The following is a 10,978-nucleotide window of genomic DNA, read 5'->3' as shown; positions in this document are numbered from 1 at the left end:
TGAAAAGTACTAAATTTAAACGTCAGAAGAATTATAAAACTTAATGAAATGACCTGAGATGTCCTGAAATTTCTAGCAGCTTACTTAATTGCCCTAAATTAAATGACCTAAAATCATGATTGGACAGTAAAAAGTTAAATTACTTGACCTAACCAGTGAGCAAGCAGTAAATAGCAGTGTGAGGTGGAAATAGTAATAATCTAAGGAGAAGAAAATGCACTAATTTATGAAAACACAAAACATTATATAATTTAATCCCTTGCCCATAAAGATTACCATTATAAACATGTTTCTATGCATTTCTAGGAACACCCACAGACTTCAGCACAGGGACTTCAAGTAATATTATGAATGAAGGAATTCCCAAAATGAGCATTTAAAGCTGGAATTGAGAACAGGAGAGCTGGCTTTCTGCTTCTGTTTTGCTGCCTTCCTAAACTCCTGATCCCCTTGTGCTACAAGTGCCCAGCAAGCTCTGGGCTTTCCAGATGTGTGAAGGCATAGATTGATGAAAATGGTCTATATACAGTATATGTAGTCTGCAGATGATAATGTGTTTGCAAGATATTTAGCAGAATTGCCCAACCCATACACCACGTCTATAAAATTAGTGAGAATAGTAGGAATGTTTAACTTAATGGACTATGAAGCTGGTGCAGCTGAACTCATGGGCAGAATTCTTACACGTCATTTGCAATAAATAAATAGATAAATAATTTAAAAGGATCAAATATTAAAGTAAAAATGAAGTTCTGCAGTCTGGCTTTTGAGGAGCTCAACCTCACTGCCACTTATACTGACTGAAGCTAGCGCACCGCATAGAAGGCTTTGGGCCAAGTGTAAGAACTATGGCAGATTTAATCATGCCATATATTTGTTTATTTTAGCAGTTCCCCCACCACGTATGACTAAGGCATGATATTCAGGCCATCCAGGAACTGAAGAAAGCAGCCACAGCATCATGCCAGCAGTTGCCATTTGCACTGGATCTGACAAAACCACTTGATTTAATCTTTTGGCCTGCTATGACCCATGCTGGGAAGCACCTGAAGCACTTGGATGTACACTTAGACTGTATTTACTGAAATAATTTTCAGCAGCTGTTTCCTCACACTTATCAAAATGAAGACAAGTGCACCCGAAATGCCAGCATTTTCCCTTTTCATTGCTTTTCATTCTGCTGGAATCATGCAATTTGTTCATTTGGCAGGTGATGCCAAATGGCATAAAATAATTTGCACTACAGGAATAAAGCTGTGTGCAAATCTGAGGGATTTGAGAGCTACTCGGAGACTCAGGTGGCTGTATTCAATCAAAGCTAAAGCAAACGGCCTCTAAAAAACTACTGGGCAGGTAACTTGTGTGATGTAAGGTAGAAAACTGCAAAAAATTTGAATCAGTACTGAAGTTCTGGGCAAGTGTCAGTATTTCTCAGAATCAGAAAGTCACTCACCTAATTAAGGATTGATTTTAAACTTATATTTCCCCTTCATTATTATGCACTGCCAGGGTGCACTACAAACATTAGTATCCCATTACTCCTTCATAATGTGGTGCTATTACTCTGTCCCTGCTCAAATTACCATTGTAATGGCTACTGGCTTCCCATCATCAATCCAATGTGAAATTTCACAAGGGAGACACAGTTTATTTGAGGCACCGCTATAAAAGTCTCATAATATGCATAAAAGTCTGAATTGTGCATAAAAGCTCAAATGTCTCCTAAATGCAAAGCCTCTGCATTCTCTGCAACAGATGTTTTCTTTCATTCTGCCCAGGAAGAATGTAACTTGGGAATTGTGTTAATACAAATATCTATCACTGACTCTATGAGCACTTGTTGGTGTCACTTGTGGTGTCTACTTCCCTTCTACACTCCTTTAAAAGTGCAAAAACCTGTGGGTGTCATCTATGGAGCTGCTCCCTGCTCTTCCGCCACGCTCTGCTCATCGGTGTGATTTCAGCTACCTGCAGCAGCACTGCAGTTTAACCTGTTTCCCTGATACCCCAAATTTCTCATCTATCTACCTTGCCACATTTTGGAGTTCCTTCCTATTCAGTACTCACATCAGTCCATATGACAGATGTGCTCTGCCAAATAAATACCACCTACAATCCCTTCCACTCTAACTCCTTCAAGATAATCATTATGCAGTTATTTCTATCTTTGGAGTTTTTTGGTTTTTTTTTTCCAAAAAGCTTCAATTAAAATTCTCTGTTCCTATTTTTTTCTGTATATGGTTGCCATCATATATTGCCTAAAGTTCTGTTGAAGAATCTTTGAAATATATCGTTAAGATAACGCCATATTTTAAAACTAAGGATAATATATCACTCTAACAGAGGTGTACAATTCAGACAACCTCTTCTTTATGTGTATGTAAAATGTGGGTAACTACACAATCTATCAGGGAAAATTCTCCATTTAGTTTTTCTTTCATCTCTCTCCCTCTGTGATCTGCAGCTCATACTCCATAATTCTTTTCCTCTCACATCATATACTCTGTCAGATTTATTTTCTATAACTGTAAATGAAAGGAGTAGCCTTTTAAAATAAAAAAAAATCCATGCACAATTTTTCATGTTTGTTGTTGCAAGAGCCTATGGCATTTTTAATTTTACTTTTTAGAACACTAGTTCTTTTAAATAATTAAAGTTCTTGTAAATAATTAAATTCCACTTCTTAGCCATCTATCATATTAGCAAAACTTACATACTTCACAGCATTAAATAATAGGTTTTCCTTTCACAGCAGTGACCTGCAGTAAGAAGTTCTCCTTTTTTTTTTTTTATTTTTTTGCTTATTCATGAAGGAAAGATTGAAAAGTATTATATTATAAGTCTGTAGTTGGGGGGACAATTGCAGCTAAATTTACTGACAGTAACAGACTATGGACAAACAAATTAAAAGTATAAACTATGAAATGTGCAAACCTGGAGCAAGTGCTCCACAGCAGCTGCCATAGATGAGGAGACTATGCAGGTATTAGTACAAATGTTGGATAATGAAGTTATTTGTCCCTTCCCAGAAGTGAACTGAACATTACTGAGAAGCAGAAGCCATATTATGTTCAATTGTTTTTGAAACTTAATACAGTCTTTGAAAGCCTGATGCAAATTGAGTTATCTGATTCTTAAAGATGGAGATTCAGTTGCATTTGAATCTATCTCAATGCACTGAAGATATCAAGTATTTTTGACAGAGTCCTCTTGAGTTTTCATTAACTTGGAGGCTCTGATTAGAAAACTATCTAAGATATTTCTTTGATTAGAAAATTATCTAAGATATTTGTGTTGAAGTTTTGGTTTTCCTCTTTTTTTACTATTAACATTTTAACTTAGCAGTGTTCTTACTTGAAAAATTTGCCATTATAAAAATTTAATGCCCCTCTGTTTTCGACAGATTTCTAATGATTTAGTATGACACTGCTCTGAAGTAAAAGTTTTACACTATCTCATTCAAGAAGCACTGGGGAAAGGAAGTTATGTATATCTAATTATATATGATTATATATATATAATTTAGATATGTATATATAATTAACAGGCATTAATCTTTTTGATGTATAGAGCAATTCTGATTGGAATAACAATTTCTGTTTCAGCGAATAATCACTTAATTTGCATCATATTAAAATCATAAGAATAGAAATTGAATACTAATACAGTGAAACACAAATCATTATCTTAGTAAAAATATCTTATTGTTTTACAAAAACTTTTATCTAGAATCATAGCATATTATATTAAAATTAAATTATATTTCTGGTGAAGTGGAGCATATTTATTTTAGAAATAATCTAACTTGCAAAAATCTGTAAAGGAATCTCTCTGGAAGAGAACAAAACAGTTGAGGGATATGTTTGTTTATTTGTAAATTGTAATTACCAGTCATTAATGACTAAGATTCAATCTGATTAATGGAGCTTTGCCTTTGCAAATTTGTTTTCTCTAGTGTAAGGAAGAACTGTAAGATTTTTAAGACAGCTCCAGCTGTCTTAATAATCTAAACAAACTTTCTATCAATTCTGATGGAACAAATTATAATGATCAGAACAAGGAAAATTACCAAGTCAATATACCAAAAGTAGACAGTAGACTACAGTTTCAAATTAAGATGTTTAAGAATTAAATTTAACCTCTAGCCATCATGCATCACCCAGAGATCCTGGAATCCCTCTCTTCCTAATCAGAGGTACATTTTTATTTATATTTCTTGCAGCCAGTTAAAATTAGCAAGGTCATTCACAGCAATGTTAATACGTTTTAGATAAGGTCTTTGTCTCCCAATGAGACTCAGCTGTTTAGTAACAGTTTTAAACTGGAAAGTCCCAGTTTCTACTTTAATAAGAATTTGCAACACAAAGCCAGTTGAATTTTCATCTTTATTAGTGTTCTTTATATTAAGGTGTGCAGAGTGAAACTGGTGTCCCAATTTAATATGACAGTACTTGAGATCATCCTTTCTCTATAAAATTTAAACCTATAAGTATATTCAGAAAACAAAATAATGGAATCATTATAACAGTGGATGTGCATTTGTACTACTGGCTTCAAGTAGCAAGTTAATTAGCTAGGTCTCTACAGCTACAGCTGCAACCAAGCATCTATCATTTGTACTGATTTCTATCTACTCACAACTTGAAAGATCAGTTTCTGGAAACGGGCATTCTCGAGAGCTGAGGCCTCTTTGATCATTTTAGCTTTTTGAAATTCTTCATCTTCTGTCTTTGTCTTCTCTTCACCTTCTTCCAAGTAGGAAAACAGTTCTAAGGAGAATATTTCATAAGGAGCAGTTGACTGTAATCGATTTTTTCTCAGAGATGAAGAAGAAAATACTTATCTCACCTAACCTGTCTTCACTAAGTACTATGAATATTATCAGTATTATCCAAAAATTTCTGTCTCACATGATGCAGAAAAGCCTTTGCGACTTAATGCACAAGATGAGTATATGCCACGTTGACAACTGTTCCTAATATTAAATAATTTTAAAAATTTAGATTTGAGAAATTGTTATTTTCTTAATCATAAATGCTTCCAAAAGTTGCAGAAAAGTTGTCTTCCCCACTCCCTCTGTCATTCAGCTGTACACTCAATTGCAGCAGAGGACTCTCTTTTTTGTGATTTTTGTTTTTCTTAAATTAACTTATTTCAAAGTACTTGAAAATACTATGTATAAATCTCTGAATGCTTTTCATCATCTCTTGAATTTATCCTGGAGTTTGTACTTTCATTTATTATTTTGAACATCATCCGAAAGAATAACACAGGCTCAGGTGCTTTCAGGAGCTCAAGTTCTCTGGTGTAGAACTTAATATACTGGTTAAAAAAAAAAAAAAAAAAAAGAAGAAAGGAAGAAAGCAAAGAAAGCAAATTGTTTTGACATCCATAACATTTATGGAAATGGATGTTAACCATTCTAGAATGAGTCTTAGGAAGAATATCATTTGCTGAACTTAGGACATGAAGAGATACTCTGAAGATAGGCTTTTCCAAGCCTAAAGGTATTCAGAGACCTGAAGGATTCAAATCACCCTGTGCTAACAGCTGAGAGTCTGGAGTAGTGATTGCTCTCAGTTCCCAGGACATGATTTTTCTCAGGGAGGTGCTACAGTAGCTGCTATGAAGGATCGTGCACCATTAATTGGCAGGTAGGTACCTGTTGGAGTGCAGCTCATTGCTTCTCTGATTGGAGTTGCTGGGCTGTTTGAATCAGATGTACTCCCATTAGATAAAAATGTTTTAGGTAGGGAATCCAGTGAACAATGGAATCACTGTAGGGATGTGAAATGTTCCTGGCAAAACATCCATTGACCTTAGTGCTCTGCCCAGGTGAGCAACACAGTGCAAACCTCACAGTTGTCTTGAAAGTGTCACACTGGAAAAAGGGATAAGAGGATGCATTCTTGCCTGTGGCAATTCCTGAATTCTCTCTAGATCTGATCTGAGAGAGAAAAATTTCTCATTATATTCATACAAGTTAACATGGAGAAATGATATACTGATTGTTATTCTTCTGCTCCTATCCTAATAACTGATGTAACTGTAAGGGATGCCAAAAGAGGGGCACAATGTGGAGGCTGAGAAAAATGCACAAGGGATAGCAAAGTATCAGCAGAGGAACGTCCTGTTGTAAAAATGATGGAGCATCCAGATTTCCAGACCAAATTCCCAGACAAACATGCAGCCATCCAGGCCACCAGATGTGGCACGCCAGAGCCTTTCACTCACTTTGTGTGGCAACCACATAAACAGCATCTCAGTATCTAAAGGAGGGCTATAAGAAAGAAGAGGACAAGATCTGTGGTAGGACAAGGGGAAATGGCTTCAAACGAAAAGATGGAGATTTAAACTGGATATAAGGAGAAAAAAAAATACATAAGTATAGTGAAGCAGTGGAACAGGCTGCTCAGAGATGCTGATGCAGGACAGTTTTGGGCTTTGGCTGATCAGCAGACTGACAGATTAACAGCAGACCTCCTTGAGATATTGTCTTGTAAATATGGGAGAACTTTGAACACACCCTGTGAAGAGAGTAATGCTACTCTTCTGGATTCTTTGTCAGTGAGGCTTGAAAATCCTGCTGTAGACCTAGTTCAAAGAAGATATGGAAGAATAAATTTGAATGAGATATAGATAAATCATATATTTTGCTGTACATTTTGTCAATCATACACCCCAATCATTCATACTGCTGCTTTTTGAAGTTATGATTTGCAAATTCTCTTTTTTTCATGTTGTTCCTCCTTCAGATGGCCTGTGTGTCTCCATTGACTTGGACCACTTCCTTCCCACACCTTCATCTTGCTGAAAAGGAAAAGGGAAAGATCTGTTCACGAACACAGATTTGGCAAAGTTAACACCAGCTGGAAAAGAGCCACTCTCAACAGGTTGTAAAAGCTTACTTAGTCATGTATAACTCTTCCTTGCACATGGATAAAGGGTTACTGTTGGTTATTCTGGTTTTTTGGTTGTTTCTGTTTTTGTTTTTGTTTTTGTTTCTGGGATGTGTGTCTGCTCTGCCAAAATAGATTTTGAAATCCTCTTAGAGAAAACTTTCTACTAAGTAGATTTGTGAAAAACAATGCATGTCATTTTTGTCAATCCATGAATTGTTTTCACTTTTATTTTACTAGCTTGAACAAATCTAACAGTTTGGAACTCAGGACGTGAACCATCCATCAGAAGAACACTTCCTGATAACTACTTCTACAACATATTTAAAAGCCGGTGGCCTAACATTTGCAAGCAATGAGATAGAAACACAGCTGCTGAGAATACCCCCATTTTTGGAAAGGCTCTGGCATTACAACAATGGTAATCAAATGTGAATTGAGGCTATTAAAATGTCAGGAAAGTAACTGTCTTTGGAGGGTTGTAAGGGTAGATTTACTCTATCAGTTTGCTGTACAAAGAATCAGAGAAAACAGTTCAAACATCCACTATCTTTAGGAGGGTTCATGGGACAAAAGTGGCTTAGCGTATTCACAGAATTCCTAATATTGTCAGTGTAACTTTTAAAGCTACTATTTAAAGAGTGTAGTTTTTTTCTACTGTTTCTACTTCTTGTCAGTATATCCTTAACATCAGCACTTTGTGTCTTAATATTTTACAGTTAAAATCAGCAGAAATCCACATGCATGTATGTATGTACATATAATTTTCAGTTGTTATTTACGATACTGCTAAGTTAAGATTTTTAATGCACAGTTCACTGGGACAAAAAGAACTACATTAAGGAAGAAACCTTATAATTAAGGAATCTTTAACCTTATACTGAAGGAACTTTGTTATCTGAAGAATTCATCATTATTAATTTTGCCTTTTGCTTGAGGATAATATTTCTGACAAAATTCAATCTCTCCAGTGCTGACAATTCTATTTTCAGATATCTATGACTCAATCTGAATTTATTCTGGCAACCTAAGTACCTTAAATCAAACTATATCTTAATCTAGATGTCTAAACATCTGTGTATGACTTGTATTGGAATACAATTTATAATAGGCATCTCTGGAAACAGCATGGACAGAGCCTCCTTATCTTCACACCCAATCCTACACCCAATCCTCCAGCAGCTGGAGGTTTCCTGACATAAAAAAAAGTCACCGTGTTTGATCGGTATCTATTGTAGAAAACTGTCTATGAACACATTTATACTTCTACAGAATCACAGAATCATTTGAGGTGGAAGGAATACTAAAAGGTCATCTAGTCCAATCCCTCTGCAATGAACAGGGACACCTACAGCTAAATCAGATTTTCCAGAGCACTGTCCAGCCTGCCCTTGAATGTCTCCAAGGATGGGGAAACACCTTTGACATAGTGGGCCAACATAACAGAATATGAGGAATTATTTTCCTAGCAGCCCTCATAGAAGCAGGATCCACAGCCTTGATTTACAGATCTTGGCTTCTTTATGCAAAATATGAAGAAAGTACTGCAACACAGAGACTACTGAAATTGACACTGAGCACCGAGGGCCTGAAATTACTAGAAGGAAAACTGAGTAAAGGATTTATGTGAAGTTTTCCTTGGGATTCAGCTTAGTATTCATCTAAACCTCTCTGAGTGTCATGTAAATGTGTAGATCTATGCTTTTATACTTCGATAGCTAACTCCTTCTTCCATTAAACTTGGATGATTAGCATATTCAACACTGATGTGGGACATTCAGGTTCAGCTAACTTAGCCCTCAGTTTCATGCTTATAATAGAAAACCATATGTGCTGTACCCACCAAGTAATAGAATTGTTAGGGAAGCACGTCTGTTTTAACTCTACCTTGTTCAAGTTATTTTCTTAAGTTTTCAATATAATTAAATATTTCAGAAGAGTTAAAGAGAAAACTAGAGATTTTGACCCTCAGCAAGAGCAAATTGTCTTGGGTCTTTGAACTCACAATAGTTCACACCTTCTGTTATCTTTTAATGAAAAGTAAACTATGTGGAGCACTTCCCAACACTGAAATTTCCTTTTCTCCCATTCTACCACTGGAAGACAGGACCACAGCTGTTTCACACTTCGTTTATCAGGAAGACTTCCGGTATGTTGTATGGACTGGAATGACAGGGGAAAGAGCCCCTTATGCTAGTATAGCCCACAGAAGAAGAGATGTTAGTTTGAAATCCTTGAGGTAGAAAAAGACACAAAACCCAGCTCAGAGCAGTAATCCAGTCATTGAGCCACTGCTAAAAAACAACGTACTAGCATCCTTCTTGGAAGCAGATTTGGAAGATGAGCCAGTACGTATATATTCTGTTGTGTTTTCTTATAGTACCCGTGACTTGAGTCACTAGCTTGTTATTCAAAGGAGGCTATGCTATGGGAGAGGTGTGTGAGTACTTACTCCTATTGTAGCACATACATGAGAAAGTGAAAAGCTGGGACATTGGTGGTTGGTGTGTGTTCAGAATGTTGGTCTAAGATGTGGGCATTGTCATGAGGCTCCTGTTTAAGGAATGGGCTTTTCTGGGAGGAAAAACTGGAGATTGTAAATGAATCACTTATTATTCCTCCATCTTCTCATCAAGTTTCATATAAACAAACAACAAAACAACAATTAAATCCAGTGTAAATCTTACATAGAATAGTACCTTTGTCATTCAAGCTGCAAAAGAAAATAATTGAGTTGAAGATGTGAAAGAGGAGGGTAATTAAATTGAACTGGAGATGTGGCTTCTAATTAAGATGTATAGCATCTTAGTGACTTCATGTCTCAAGGTATTAATTGCTATAAAATAAATGTCTATGTGACTCAACCTTTCAAACTTCTGACTTTTATGGCAATTCAAAGCCCTTGACATTTCCATTATGTGTTTAGCGTGATGGTAGATCAAGCTCCTAAAAGAAAAAGATGCTTTTTTCCCCTTTCTACTCGGGGGCAAAGTCATGCACATTCAACTCCTCAGAGACATGCTAAACATACGTATGGATGCATAAAACCTTCATATGATCTTCCACTATGGTTAAACCAATGGTGCGGATACCTAGATACCTATTGCTTTGTATTGAACTTTGTACCTGTTAGTCTATGGAGGTAATCCTGTAGAAATTAAATTGCTTATTTTATTGAACAAGAATTACTGCATTGAACAAGAATTACTAGGTGAAGCTTCACGTGACTTATTTTAATCTCTGGATGGGACCACTTGTTTTATATGTCAATGTACATTTGGAGAAGCTCCAGTGATATTGACAGACTTACACGCATAAAAGTTTGTATAAAGGATTCTGGAATCTAGCCACTGTATCTTCATGCTTTATGACTTTTAATCCTGAATTTCTTGTAGTCTAAACTAGTGTTATTAATGGAAATATTTCTTTGACCTCATCTAGAACAGGACTGGACTGTTTAAATTAAAAGCTGCTAATACATTCCCTGATGATGTTCATACTCCAGTGAACTCCATTAGAAAAAAAAAAAATTATTCTAAAAACTTAGAGTATTAGATAAGTAAAAAGTATCATAAATAACTTAGGGATATCCCACAGACAACACTACACACATCAGTGATGTGCTTAGAAGGCAAGAAAACCCAGATGAATTGGTACAATTTGTCTTTTTTTCTCTTCATTTTATAAACTAAAGTGTTGCATAGATATAAAACACTATACAGTTGTCATTTTTGTTGTTAAGTACACAAAAAAAGAATTTAAAAAAAAAAACAACCAACCTTTTAGGAAAACAGCAAGATTAAACAACAAAATATAAACTTACACAATTTTACTCAGAAATATAGGTGAGACCAATATTAAAAAACTAAAATAAAATTTAATGTGATAGTTATGATTACCAGCTAGCCTCTAAACATTATTGTAGGTATTTTGCCTATAGAATGATGTTGCCAATCAAAGCCTGTAATTTCTTTAGTACATTAGACGAACCTGACTATCTTAAAATAAATATATCTTAAAATAAATCATCAGAAAACAATTCTCTTCTGAATTATTCTCAGATTATTCTCTGGCCACTC

The sequence above is a fragment of the Tympanuchus pallidicinctus genome, unplaced genomic scaffold (assembly GCF_026119805.1).
Source record: "Tympanuchus pallidicinctus isolate F22 unplaced genomic scaffold, pur_lepc_1.0 scaffold2, whole genome shotgun sequence".
NCBI lineage: Eukaryota > Metazoa > Chordata > Aves > Galliformes > Phasianidae > Tympanuchus > Tympanuchus pallidicinctus.
The sequence above is the reverse complement of the archived record's forward strand: the minus strand, read 5'-3'. Positions refer to the sequence as shown.